The following is a 15,300-nucleotide window of genomic DNA, read 5'->3' on the forward strand; positions in this document are numbered from 1 at the left end:
GCTTTTGACCAATCACAGGCTTCAAAACACGTAAGCAGAAAACAGAGTTGACCTGACTCTCTTTATATACGGCACTGGCTAGACGTAAAGACACGTACGTACGGCCGGCTACGGATCAGAATGTACGATCGTACGACGCGACGACAACAGTCGCGCTGAAGCAATGGATCCAAAAGCAATGACCCTCAACTCTTGGGGGAAATTGCTACTTTCTTTCCCTTCATAGACTGGTAGGCTTCAAAACAGGTCAATATGCGGTATGCCTAACTATTACGTTTTGCTGCAATCTAGGGTTTTTTAAGCCTAGATCATTTCTAGATCTAACAAACGTTATAGTTTGCATCTTGTCTGACATCACGCTCCAGTCAACTTTAGGCCCAGGGTCTACTCAGTACTGCAGCACTTGTCCATTGTTAGTGTACGTGAAATCAATGAACTGTGCGGTAGGTCACGCGAACAACAATATCTCATCTGTAATATAGGTCTAGCTTCTTATTTTGTTTTTCATTGTAATAAGCAGTTAGTTGGCTTGGATCTATGGGATTGATCTCGAGAAGTTTAATAAATATCTAGGATACCGTCCATAACGATGGCATTTTCGATCCAATCCTAAAGACGTCAGAAATTGGCCAATACTAACAGTAACAATTCTACAAGTTTATTTTTTAATACCGGTACCGTACCGGTACTCCCGAGAGTTGTGCAGTACTACCGTTACTTAAAAGAAAACTGTACTGACATTTTCTAATTGTCTGATAATTCTAATCTACATTATTTTTTGATGCCTACTACTGGAAAGAGAAGATTGTAAAACCCAGGATAAGCCTGTAATGATTTTTCGAAAAAAATGAAAACGAGCAAGCCATGGAACGATCCACGCAATTTGGCCTACGTCACAGGTGCTCTTTGTGCACAACTCCGACATTAGCAAGACGAACTACATAATGCCAATTTACTGATGAAATCTCACACGAAGCACTCCAAAAGCTGTTATTTAGTATAATTGCAATATGGAGCTATAATAAATATGTTAAACAATATCTATTAATCTTTAAAAGCAAGCTCTTCAACAGCTTTTTATTTAGATAAAACTTGTGGGGAAATTCCAGATATGCAAAATGAAATTGGCATCGTTATCCAAACGTGCTGCCCATAGAAGACCGTGTGTAAGTAACGTTACGCATTGATGATCATGATCGAGCGATGGTTCGCCAGTGCAGTTCAAACTATCTAACGTAGATGAGGGCTGAGTGAATCTAAATCCAAATGTAGACTCTCTTCAACGGCACGCACGATTTACGCTTAGTGAGATGAAAGCGGTACCCAGTACACATAGACTCTGAAATACTAGAACTAGGACTAGGACTACTGAGCAGTCAAGGTCAAGGAGTAGGTTCTACGTGGCAGTCCAAGTTTTGATGAGTAGGCCCTACACTCACTCACCGTCGACATTGCAGCTGTAGGCCCTATGTGCACAGCGCTAAGGCACAGCGTAACGTTACATACCCTGCTGCCAGAACTTGAAGAAAGTCCAGACGAACTAGTCCAGGCCCCAGATGTAGATCTGGACCCTTGTCCTGCAGGCACTGTTGTTCCTGTGCTGAATTTTTCAGGTAAGGTATCTGCTTTATGGATTTCCGATGTTTTGTAGTCGAGTAAATCTCATAGTAGTGTTCTTTACACCAAGGGCTAATGTTAGATCTAACAGTTTGTTTCAGTAGGCCTACTAGGACCCATATCTCGGAAGAGTGGCCTGACCACGTAGATTCTAACACAGTGTCGCCGCTTCGCGATCCCAGCGCCGGTGTTATAGGTATAGTGCTAGCGTACTTCCGTATCCATGTAGATATCTCAAAATTCACCTTGCCAAATGGCACCAAACTCACAGGAAGTACTTTATGATTCATATCCAACAGCTCACATTAATTGGAAACAAATCACATGTCGGGAAGCGTAAGTGTAGATGTCGACTTTCCTGTCGGCGTCGCTAAAAATAATCTGCTCTACGACTAACATGAGTGATTGCGGCCAGGCCCTAGCCCTACCTAGAGTGTCTATCTGCTGCGCACGCACAGACTGAAGTTAGCCATTTAATATCATGAGACAAATCTTTCAAGTAATCGGGGGCAATAAATAAATTTACAAATTATTTGTGGTAAGTTGAATGAAAAATGTAGTTCCTATATCACACAAGTCGCAAAAATCATTACACTTTTGAGTTTAGTTCTCGCGTAAATTCCCCGTTCGCACAGTACTAGTTGGCTAACTTCAGTTCTAGATTGTGCATCTTGCGTTCGCCAAGATCTCTCGCGAAGAGTGATTTTTTTTTTTTTTTTGAGTGACGACTTGAAAGTCGGCGTCAATATTGATACTTCTCGATTACTGATTTCGTTCAAATATAAGAGAATACTTTGAAATATGCTATGAAGTATATACTGTAATTTTCGTGCGATTTGGTTTAGTGAAATTTGAGATATCTACATGGATAGAACAGTACACAAGCGCCGCCTGCTAGCTAAATTAGGCCTAAGCGTCGTCTGCTACTCGATACGAATTAACGCACGCGTATGCAAGCACGTGTAATCAGTAATAGTGAGAGCACCTGTGACATCATAACATCCGGGCTCGTCAGCTCATTAGCATAATACTCACCTAAAAAGTTCCATTTTTAACATTAAATTACGGACTTAATCGTTATGAAATTTTGATTCTGTTTGCACCGCTGGGTCTTTTAGAATTAAAAGAACAACATATAAAAAATAAAAAAACGGTAAAATGCCCTTTTAAAGGTGCATGGTCCCGGTGTTTTAGTCAAATGCGTACGCGGGCGCACAGCGCAAGTTTCCTATAGAGACCTAAGCTATCGACTTCTCTTGGGCGCTTATGCTTTGGCCCACTTTCCCAAGTCCGAAGAAGTCCGATCCACTGTGTCAGTGGTCAGATCACAGTTCGGCTCATGATTCGGCTCAGGGGGATGACAGCTTTAGCAAATTTCTTTTGTGATGTCATAATAACAAGCACATATGCACGCACCCTGGCATTACTACAGACTGCGTGATGCGCAGAGAAGACAACGAAGGCAACGTTACTTAGCAACACCTACGCGCTTTACTCTAACGGTGATCGGCAGTAGCATCAACAGCGCCATCTACACTACCGGGACTATGCCCCTTTAACTTAGGCCGAATCTTCGGTTATTCTGTCTTTACTCAGTTTTCTATATTTCTAGATTTTATTTGGCATATACATTTTTTAAGTCTGTAATATGAAGAATCTAGAATCTACATGTTAAAAAGCTAAATTATAACCATTTAGCCCTAGAAATAGATCTGAAACTAAGGTCTGGAATAGTGATCTATAAGCCTACTAGTAGTTAGTACTACTATTAGTTACTAGACACTAGAACAGTCTAGGTCCTATAAGCTATATTCCTACATTTTATAGACTTAACGTTAGTCATTAGATAGGAATGTTAGGATTTACGTTGTTCTTAGATCTATTAGTAGGCCTACTATAACATTAGTACTAGATCCCCAATAGACAATCTAGCTCTAGATTTAGCCCCTACCTGGATGTAGATCTAGAGTTTAGGCTAGAAACTCATTTTCATTGATATTAGTCTGTCAATGACGCCCCAAAATAGACGTCTGGATGTTACATAGCCCTAGACGATCGAGTAGAAAGAGTTCGAGAGTTCTAGTACGTTTTACTTTTAGGCCTGCGTAGAGAGTAGAACACTACAACACTAGCACTGTAGTACTGTAGGAGTCGGCACAAACGAGACCTAGGGTCTATTTTCTATTTCTAGTAAAGCTGGAAATAAACTTTTAGTCAAGCCTAGCTCCTAGTATTCTTTAGTTTAAATAGAGTTTTGGACTTCAGCCAAAAGGGTCCTGGCATAGGGCTTTGGCCTACTCTTACTTTGGGCATGGAGTAGGAATGATGAGATCAGTAGGCCTATCGTATGCAGATCCCTACGTAGGCCTACCGCTCTACTAGTCTCTTGATGTCTAGTGTTTCGTTAGGCCTGAATAGACTACGGTCTAGACGGTCTACAAAGTAGTACCTGTAGTCTTGATGAGTATAATAGCTTAACATCTATACACCTAGTCTAATATTATTCTTAATTGAAATGCAATGGTTCATGAAATCGACAATAACCCAAGCAGCAGGGAGGCTTTTGATGTAGCGGTACTTCTCGTGCCGCTAAATAATACTGAAACATGAACACAGACTGACAATATTTGGGGAAACAAGTTATTTTCCACATACGAACGAATGGATGAAATTAAATTGAATGTGAATCAATAATGATGACCTTATACAATGTAAACAAATATTTCAAAAACCTGTACTCGATCTAAAATATTCATTGTTTTGACACTGCATCCGCTGAGTAATAACGGGGATGGATGGTAAAATCCGATAGACAATCCGCAGAAAATAGACTGAGATACGTAGTTCTGGCTGATAAGCACGTGGTAAACGACGACAAGAGATACAGGTTAGTTCTGCCTGAAAACCCCCCGTATGGCCAAAGATTTACGCAGTTCTGGCTGATCAACCCGGGCACGTGACCAGAGATACGCAGTTCTGCCAGATCACGATCGCAAAAAATTTGGCGACGATTAATCTGGCAGAACTGCGTAAGTTTTAGAAATTGGTAATCATTACTACTTAAAAAGATGAAATTGTCATTCTTTTTTTATGGAAATAAATTCTTTAGACCAATTATGACCAAGACAGGAAGAAAAATTCCACTAATCGTATCCCAGTTTAGAAAGGTGTAACATTGAATTTTTAAACTCGATTTCTGGCGTAATGGGTTAAAGGAGAAACGCAGATCTGCTGCAGCAGCTGGTACATACATATGTATTATGAGTGGAAAGAATAAAAAGGAGGTCAAAGGCCAGAAAAGGGACAGAAAGAGGACTTTAGTCTTACCGAGATGTCGACTATATATGAATAATGTATTATAACGGTTATGAAATAAATTTAAGTTAAAGGCGTTAAAGCAAAGAAATAAATTAGCAGCTATCAATAATGCAAATCCCAGTAATAAAAGAATGAATTAAAAAAATCTATAATTTGAGGGTAAAAGTGTTAAATCTTAGAGCTTCTTTTATGCTGCTATCTAGGGAATTCCAGAATTTAGGTCCGGGAACAGAGAATATTGATTTGGTAAAAAATCGTCCTAGACAGTGGTAAATGAAATTCATTAGATTGTCTAGTGGGGTATGAATGTACAGTTTTATTTTGAATAAATTGTTGGTAAAAATGAAGGGAATGATTTATCAGTTTGTACATAAACTGTCCTAAATTAAAGCAATACAAATCCTTAATTTTTCAAAATATTATTTTGATGAAACAAGTCATTCGACATTCGACATTCGATGGAGACGGACGTGCAACTGTAGATTCTCTCTCGGGTTCTCGGTCTCCGCCCTGCCTCTCGCCTCCTTTTCCGCATTAGACAGCAACTACACTTGTTTTCTGCTCTCAACAAATTGCCAATATTGTTCCAGTGAAATCTGCCTACTACTAAGTGAATCCATATTGTCTGGTACTGCAACTTTCTTCGTTGTCAACTAGAATCTACGACACTATGGCTTCCCGCAAAACCCGACAAACCACTAAGGAACTAAGCGCCACCGCCCAGCTAGCCCACTCTGCACGGCCCGAATCTTCAAGCGACACTGAGCCTGCCGACCTCACGTTGGTTGACATCCAGCGCAGTATTCAACTCTCTTCGGCGAATGTCTGTGCGAAGCTCGACTCCCTGTCTAGTGAAGTTGCCTCCATTAACAAGAAGATTTCTGACCTCGAGGATTCGGTGACGATGAATTCAGATAAAATCATAGAGATTGAACAGAGAAAAATACCAGAAGTGGAAAAAAAGATGGCGGACGAAATCAACAATCTGCAGGAAAAGCTCACACTGATGGAGATCTATGGTCGACGCACAAATCTCCTCTTCTACGGCGTCGAAGAAGCCCAAAACGAGCACATTGAGGACGTTCTTCGTGATACCTTCACTTACCTGGGGGTCAACGACATCGACAACATCGCCATGGTCAACGCTCATCGTCTTCCTCGTCGGGATATCGTGACTCCACACCAGGGGCCCGTTTCATAAACTTGTCATCAGTGACAAGTTGTCATAGATGTGACAAGCTACTGAAATCCTTGCATCTGATTGGCTGAGAGCAAATTTGTCATAGAAATGTGGCAGTTGTCAATGATAACAAGTTTTATGAAACGGGCCCCAGGACTCCACTGGCCCATCCCGTTAGGCTGCGTTCACATAGAAGTATTCGGTATTCGCTATTCGCTATTCGCTATTCGGTATTCGCTATTCGGGCCCCGAATACACCATCACCCGTACCGTCAACTCACCATCCCATGCAGTGAGGATTTCTTCCTCCTACATCCTAGCAAATCTTATTAACAATTTCTAAACTGCATCAGAATGTCAGTCTACATGCTTATTTTTGCTAAAGGGCAAATCCAGACCAAAATTGTCATTATTTCATAAACGAGAGACGGTATACGCTGCAAGAAAATCGAACAAGTTCGATTCCCACTTTGCTATACTTTTCGCAGCTATTCGGTACTTTCGAATAGTGCCCTCCTATGTGAGCCGGTGTGAGGAAATCCTATCGTTCGATTCAAGCTATTCGCGTGCCCTCGAAAAACGAGCCCGAATACCCGAATAGTATACTTCTATGTGAACGCAGCCTAACACAGTCCCACGTGCTATCATTGCCAAGTTTGTATACATGCGTGATCGTAACAGAATCCTGACCGCCTTCGAAGACCGTCAACGCCAACGTCAACCGCCGGCATCCAACGGTGCCCTCCCGGACCAGGACCCCCGAAGGATCACCGTCCGTACAGACCTTCCCCCAGCCTTGAAAGCTAGAAGGAGTGTCCTCGCAAAAGCTGCGTACAATCTCCGGAAAGAGAAGCATGTGTCCACAAAAATATCGGTGGTAGGTCCAAATGTGTTACTTCACTGGAAAGAGAAAGGCGCCACGAGATGGAATCTGTTCCAGGATTGAGCTTCTAACACGTACTAAGTATATCCTGGTAAAATTCAATCTTGGTTTTGTGAAAACAAAAGTCATCCATGTTAACTGAACATAATTGCTGTGATGTTATTTCATAGTTTTGGCTCATGCTGTACATGACGTACTCGGCTGCCCTTATAGGATTCATGAAATCGTTATACACCAAACCTGCCTTATCTTTTGTCTATTTTGCTACCAAGTATTTTAAGTATATTTTGGTGAAAATGAATCTTGATGTTTGAGACCAGTATCCTTCCTGTGTTCCCCTTAAGTAAAGTATAATCTTCCGTAACTAATATGTATTTGTATCAGATAAATTGCTTTGACGACAACTGGTAAATATCTGCGCTTAATGTCTTAATGTTATATTGCACGTGTCGTTCTCGGCTGCCATCCTGGTAGCATGAAACCTATCACGACTGCTTATACGCCTTCAACATTTACGCATATTTTTCGTGACGCATACAGACTCTGATACCCTGATATGTCTCTTGTTTTGATATATGAGACAAAATCAGCTTTTATTGTTTGTTTGTTTGTTTGTTTGCTTTTATTTCTGCATTCAATCAAATGCAATTTGAATGCAAACTTCAAAAAGTACAAAGACAAAGAATAACAAGTGCAGTGAAATAAATCGATAACAGTACATAAATAGATTCACATAGGTGATTGCATTGAGCAATGTTGATACACAGAAACATGAAATAAAATATACAGTATTTTTCAGTAAACAACAGAGATAATTGAATGCAGGAGACCACCATCATAAGCGATTAAACTTGAAATGGATGGAGGCCTCATAAAATGACTATCCAACGACATAACTCTCTTGGAGGAAGGTGATCAGGTGAGTGCAGTGCAGTTGCAGGTGAGAGTGCAAGATGCAGTTGAAGGAAGAAAATAGAGATTGACAATAAGATGACAATCTATACTATAAATATTTGTTAGCTCAATTGGTTTGGAGAATATAATTGTATCAAATATCGTTTAAGTGAAGCTTTCAAAGAATAAATACTTGAACAAGACTTTATATTATCCGGGAGATTATTCCAAATATCCGGACCCGAATATCTTATAGATTTATGTGTCACTAATAATTTGGGATTCAAAAGGTGGAAATTTCTACATATACGAGTAGGATACGAATGGACAGAAGTATTGAACCTAAACATGTTATCAAACGATGATGGAAGTTGATGATGTATATATTTGAACATAATTACTGCTACTTGAATAATATTCAAATCAAAAACCTTCAATGTTTTAAGCTCATGAAATAAAGAATCAGTATGAGCCAGAAAATGCGATTCTGTACAAATACGTATAACTTTCTTTTGTAATTTAAATATAGAATTTATTTTGGTAGAGCCGCAAGTACCCCATACAACATTGCAATAACTTATATATGGGAGAATTAAGGAATTATATAATAGAAATAAAGTTGAACGAGGAAGAAAGAACTTCAGCTTGGAAATTATCCCTATATTTCTAGAAATACACGTTGTAACATGATGTAAATGCTCATTCCAAGTCAAACTTTCATCTATATATACTCCTAGAAATTTTGAATTCATTTTCTTTTCTAATGGGATATCATCAATGTTAATATGTATCAACGTATCTTCATTATGAGAATGAAGTTTGAAATGAATAAAATGAGTCTTTTTTATATTCAAAGAAAGTTTATTAGACTGAAACCAATTTGATACTTTACTAATTTCAATATTTAGAGTGTCATTTAAAATCTTAAGATCTTTATGAGAATAAAATATATTCGTATCGTCAGCAAATAGAACAAAAGAGAGAAGAGAGGATGTATTTATAATATCATTAACATAAAGAAGGAATAATAATGGGCCTAGAATTGAGCCTTGAGGAACACCACATTTAATTAAAAGGGGGTCAGATTCACAACCATTAAAAATAACATATTGTCTTCTATTAGTTAGATAATCTTTAAGCCATAAATGTGCTTGTCCTCGAATACCATAATGACTAAGTTTCGTGAGTAAAATAGAATGATCAAGAGTATCGAATGCTTTACTCAAATCACAAAATATACCTGCAACATGTTCTTTGTTTGCAAAAGCACTCGTAATTTTGTCATAAATTTGTATTAGTGCTAAATCAGTTGAATAATTTTTTCTGAAACCATATTGATTGGGAATAAGTAAATCATACTTATTAATAAATTTAAGAAGTCTATTATAAACAATTTTTTCTAAGATTTTGGATATACTAGGCAATAAAGAAATAGGACGATAATTGCTAATTTCATGAGGATCATCTTTTTTATGTACAGGATTAACTTTCGCTATTTTCAGCAGATCAGGGAAAATACCTTGTGATAAAGAAAGATTAAATATATAACTTAACGGTTCTGCGAGTGGATAAACTATTTCTTTCAATAACATCATACTTATTTTATCAGAGCCACAAGATTTAGAGCTATTTAAAGATTTAGTGATACTAATGATTTCACTGGGACTTGTTGGATTAAGATAAATAGACTCTTGATTTTGGTCAAAAAGATAATCTGTAAAATGAGCAGAAGTATTGCTAATTTTAGTAGCAAGTTCCGGACCGATATTAACGAAAAATGAGTTAAATGAATTAGCATACATATTGGGATCATTTATTTTAATACCGTTTAATGTGATATCATCCGTTGGCGGAGAATCAGGCTTTTTACCTAGGACCTCTTTAATAATTTTCCATGTTGCATTAATATTCGAAGAAACCTTTTTCATTCTGTCAGAAAAATATAATCTGCGGGATAAACGAATCAATTTTGTCAATTTATTTCGATAAACTTTATACATATTCAAATTAAATTCAGTTGGGTTACGAATGTGTAACTTATACAAAAAATTACGAGTTTTTATGGATTTCAAAATACCTTTTGTAATCCAAGGATTTCTTGGTTTATTTCGGTTAATTTTTATTCTGCATAAAGGAATATTATTTTCATAATAATATAATAATTTATCATTAAAACATTTATATGCCAAATTAACATTGTTAATACTATAAATATCTGTCCATTCCTCTAAAAATAAATTCTGTTTCAATAATTCCACATTACGTTTTGACTCTTTATAATACCATATTTTATCATGTAATTTATTACGACCCACTTTACATTCACAAATTGAAAATATTGGTAAATGATCAGAAACTTCAGAACATAATATACCCCCCATAATTGTATTATTATACACATTCGAAAATATATTATCAATCTGAGTTGACGAGTGTGGATTTATCCTGGTGGGTTTATTGATAATTGACATAAACCCATATGAATACATTAAATGCATAAAATTAAGGGAATTATTGTTATCGGATGTGGGCGAAAAGTTAAATGTTGAAATCACCAAAAATAAAAACATGTTTTCTTTCATTACCTATCTTATGGAGATATAAATCCAATTCATCACAAAATAATTCACAATTCAGATCAGGAGGTCGATAGATTAAACCTATAATAACATTTTTAGAGAGTGGGTTCTCAATTTCAATAAATAACGTTTCTGCATATCTTAACGTGATTTCAGAACGGATTTTGAACTGTAAATTTTGCGCAATATAAAACGCAACACCGCCACCCCTTTTTCCTTGACGATCAGCCCTAACTAATTTATGATTGGGTAAATTAAAGATATCTGGGGAGTTTTGATGTAACCAAGTTTCACTTATTCCAATAACAGAAAATTCAAAATTGTTTAAAGAGTGCAAAAGATTTTCCAAATATTCAAAATTTTTATTCAAACTCCTAGAGTTTATATGAAGAAGTGAAATATTATCTGAACTATACGATACAATATCATTGAATTCAAGGGGTGTGTAATATTTACTGTCGCGCACAGGCATAACGTCATCAGGAATATCGGGGGTATTCATATGTGACGCCATTCTGTAATACAGAAATGTAAATTACCGGAGATTTGAGAGACAACAACTGCATAGGTGCTAATGTGCATTTTGCAAGTGCATACTACTGTGCAGGTGTGTGTACAAAGTGCAAATGTGTGTGGGGTTTCAATATACAATACAAAATTTGGTACAATTAGACCCATCTTGGTCACACTTACAATAATTACTAGTACGCAATTACAACAGATCACCAGGGGATAGCCGGACCACTCAGTATAAAGGTGTTGTGCTTTAAAACACGTACAGACAGAGAATTCAAGGACCGTGACAATTGCTCAGTTAAAGTTCAGGGAGACTTTCCCGTATACAGGGGGGGGGGGGGGGGGGGTGGGGAGGGGAGTAAAGGGGAGTAAACAGTAAAGGTTCATTTCTTGCAACATCTGTATTGGCTATTGAATGTGGGACTTTTAACCATGCACCCATTAACACACGTATCAGAGGAAAAAAAAAAACAGTACAAATACTGAATGGAAATCAGGGTGTTGATAGCAACCCGTTTAACATGCGTCAAACGCAGGTGCTATTTGCAGTGGCTTAATTACCATTGGAGATCAGTCGGTCGTGGCGCGAAAAAGCAGCCACGCCTCGTGTCGACACACAACATGTGAACGATTATACATTCATGGAAACTGCTACTGTACATGTATAATACGGACGTCTTATCAATGGGTTCGGAGTTTCAACAGGTGATTCGTAGAACAAAGGGATTTTTTTTTTTCGGACAGTTCACAGTAGGATAAATATCTGCCAAAGCGGTGAGGGATGTGCTGTACTAAAAATAATAATAATAATAAAAAAAATCGGAGTTCAATACCAAAAAGTGTGGGAGGTTTAAAAGAACCATTTACCAGTTATAAATTAAAAGAGATTAGTGACTTTCTTTAAAAATTTAAAGTTGTGGGTTCAAAAACATTTTGAAACTATGAAGTGAAATATGTGGGTAGAAATGTCTGGCTTCAATCAATACGTGAAAAAATGAGGTACTATAAACTGTCACCATACTTGAGAATGACCAGGTGGTGGATGAGCATAACCTTGCAAAATTGGACCGTGTATCCCTAAAATGATGACCGAAAAAGGTTTTCTTTTTTTCCCGTTAAACTTTTTTGATAACCGCCATCAAAAAAAAAAAAAAAAAATATATATATATATATATATATATATATACATATGAATGTATATACACTGTAATAGGAAATAAAAATGGTTGAAACAAGCCATGGTTCTATCATTCATTACACTCAGCGTTGGGAGTCACAGTGGATCAACAAGGAGGTCAGATAGCAGAGGTGTGGAGGGGAAACCTCGCCCTGACATTGGTTTACGCAAGGTTTTGTACAACACAAATTGGTTGTATTTCACTTTAACTCAGTCAAGTTACAAACTGAACAAAACTTTGTACAAGCTATCTGACTGGGTCAAGGATAGGGAAGGGGGTGGGGGTAGGGGGCTAGGGTGTGTGACCGTAGATACTCCGGGAGTCCGTCCATGATATGCCTGTTGGGAGTCTGTTTTGGATTGCCTTTTTATGTGCTTTAACATGCTCGAAGTCAGAGCAAATCCTATTTTCCTCCGTTATTTTGGATATATTTTCCTTCATGAATATGTTTCGATCAATTTTCACTTCTCAATGCATTTCCCGTATACCAACCAACAACTACCGTCTTACTTTGTGTCTCATTTGTTTCTGCTCGCTATTACAAAAAAGCCACATGTCTGTACATGTATGAAACAAAATGCAAGTAGTCTTGGTTTATAAGCTATTCGATGACGCCTTCTGGTATAGTCTGGCATTTGAAATTCTCCAATTTAATACTGTTTTTAGGACAAGCTTCATATCCTTATTCATTCATGCAACGTGTAGAAAAATCCATGAACCTGCTGTTCCAATTACTTGTTACGTGACGTTGACACACGATCAACTCACGCCTAGATACGACTGTCAAGGACCTCACTTTGTCACAGTGAAACAAACTGTCTATAGATGTTCCTCATTATTTGGTTCTTTCTTGAAATTTTCCACTACCTGTATACCAACCAACCCAGCCCTTGAAATTGCATACCTGTCCTTAGTGCGTAGTTATACAATTTGCAATGCACACCTGTCATTATCACCTCTTCGGATGTTATCCCACGTAAACGCCTGCACTTCTGTCATTGCTTATCATTGGAATGTTGTTTTTGAAAATTGTCTCAAAGTGGCAGATGGCAATGGAATCTACGAACATGCATTCCTGGTAAACAACCCGCCATGTAACTTGTGTTTGTTTGCCACCAAATATGGCTGAAGAAATTAAGGCAAATGTACTGCCTGTTATGAACAACGAAGTATGTGATTATCAGTCACCTGTACCAAATTCTCCCTTAACGTGTTCCGATTGTGAAGAGGGCGACAGCACCGATTTTATCACATCTTTAAATGCAGAAACCCAGGAATTAAATCTGGATTTTGATTTAAATGATATTTCACTGAAAAATGTATCTTCTAATTATCTTTTGGAAAATGATATAGTTACATTGTCTCATTCTAACCCCAAAGATCTCTTTGTTTCGCATAATTATCAACATTAGAAGTTTGAATAAAAATTTTGATCAATTTCTTTTATTTGTTAACGAGTTACAATTTAGTCACATGATCATTGGCCTCAGTGAAACTTGGCTAAAGGAAACGTCGCCTTCTTCTCAATACTCCATCAATCGTTTTAAATTGCTTACCAATATCAGGACCGGGAAAAGAGGTGTGGCGGAGTAGGTTTTTATGTTTCCCAAACTCTGAATTGTCAATTGTTACATGAATACAGCATTACCTCAGAATGTACAGAGTGTATTTTTATGGAGGTTATAACTCCAAACAAAGGTAACATCATACTGGGGGAAATTTATAGACCCCCGCATTCTAACCCTACTGAGTTTATTGGGTTGCTTCATGATCTCCTCTCTGATAAATATTTTGATAACAAGACATGCATTATTATGGGAGACTTTAATATAAATCTCCTTAGTTATAATGATACTACAGTCAGTCAAAATTTCCTCAACCTTATGTTGTCCAAATCCTTCATTCCTTTTATAAAAAAACCTACTCGAATTTCCGATGTCACTTCAACTCTTATCGATAATATATTTGTTAATAATTTATCTCTTGATGTCACATCTGGTATAGTAGTCTCTGACATTTCTGATCACTTCCCGATTTATACCCTTGTACCTCAGTTTACAACAAGAAAAACTCTAACATCTAACCATGGTATTCGTGACATGTCTGAACGCAATCTAAATAGGCTCAGGGAGGGATTTGGGTCCGTTGACTGGTCTCCTGTCTACAACGCAGGAAATGTAAACTCATCTTTTGAGGTTTTTATGAAAATTTTGATAGAAACTTGTGATAATCATATACCTTTGTTAAAACGATCTAAATCTAATTATAAAAGAATACCAAGACATCCTTGGATTACGAAATCTCTTCTTAGGTCTATTAATAAGAAAAACAGATTATTTTGTAGATACCGTAAATCCCCAAATGTTTCAACTAAATCTCGTTATGTCTGTTATCGAAATACGCTGACCTCTACGTTACGCTTAGCTAAGCAACAGTATTTTTACCGACAGTTCGATAGATGCAAATCTGATATAAAGAGTACGTGGAAGGTGATCAACACAGCTTTAAAATCCAGCACTAAGGCGAATTCCCCAAATCGTATTCTGAAAGAGGGTCGCCTGATAGACAATCCAGAGGAGATGGCAGATGCATTCAATGACTTCTTCGTTAACCTTGGGCCAGATCTTGCCAAGAATATACCTCGCTCCGGGTCACCTTTTCATTCGTTTCTAAGGGATAGGAATGCACACACTTTGTTTTTTGTTCCCATTGTCGAGGAAGAAATTAAAGAAATTGTTCGCAAACTAAATGACAAGAAAAGTACAGGTGATGACGGAATTTCAGTTTTTCTTTTAAAAAACATAACTGAAATTATTACTCCTCATACCTATATTTTCAATCAATCTTTGTCGACTGGAAAAGTCCCTGAAAAGATGAAAATTGCTAGAGTCGTTCCCATATTCAAAAAGGGTGCTGAAGAATCGGATAGCAATTATCGTCCAATATCTCTTTTAACTTCAATTTCAAAAATCTTAGAAAAGCTTGTTCACAAACGAACTCTTAGATTCCTTATCAACTGCAATATTCTTTCGAATTTTCAGTTTGGTTTCAGAAAACAGCATAGCACAACCCACGCTTTATTAGCTTTCATTGATAAAGTAGCACATGCTTTAGACGACGCTTCCCATATCACTA

The 15,300-nt window shown here is 37.5% G+C and overlaps 1 protein-coding gene and 1 pseudogene across 1 annotated transcript in view; both read right to left on the minus strand.

The window, feature by feature from the left end:
• LOC140232216 (cytochrome P450 2F3-like) overlaps window positions 1-15,300 on the minus strand; it is a 46,157-nt gene that overhangs the window by 10,557 nt on the left and 20,300 nt on the right. The gene's annotated exons all lie outside the window — the stretch shown is intronic.
• On the minus strand, window positions 6,833-10,985 carry LOC140231674 (uncharacterized; annotated as a pseudogene).

This window comes from Diadema setosum, chromosome 8, assembly GCF_964275005.1.
Source record: "Diadema setosum chromosome 8, eeDiaSeto1, whole genome shotgun sequence".
Taxonomy (NCBI): domain Eukaryota; kingdom Metazoa; phylum Echinodermata; class Echinoidea; order Diadematoida; family Diadematidae; genus Diadema; species Diadema setosum.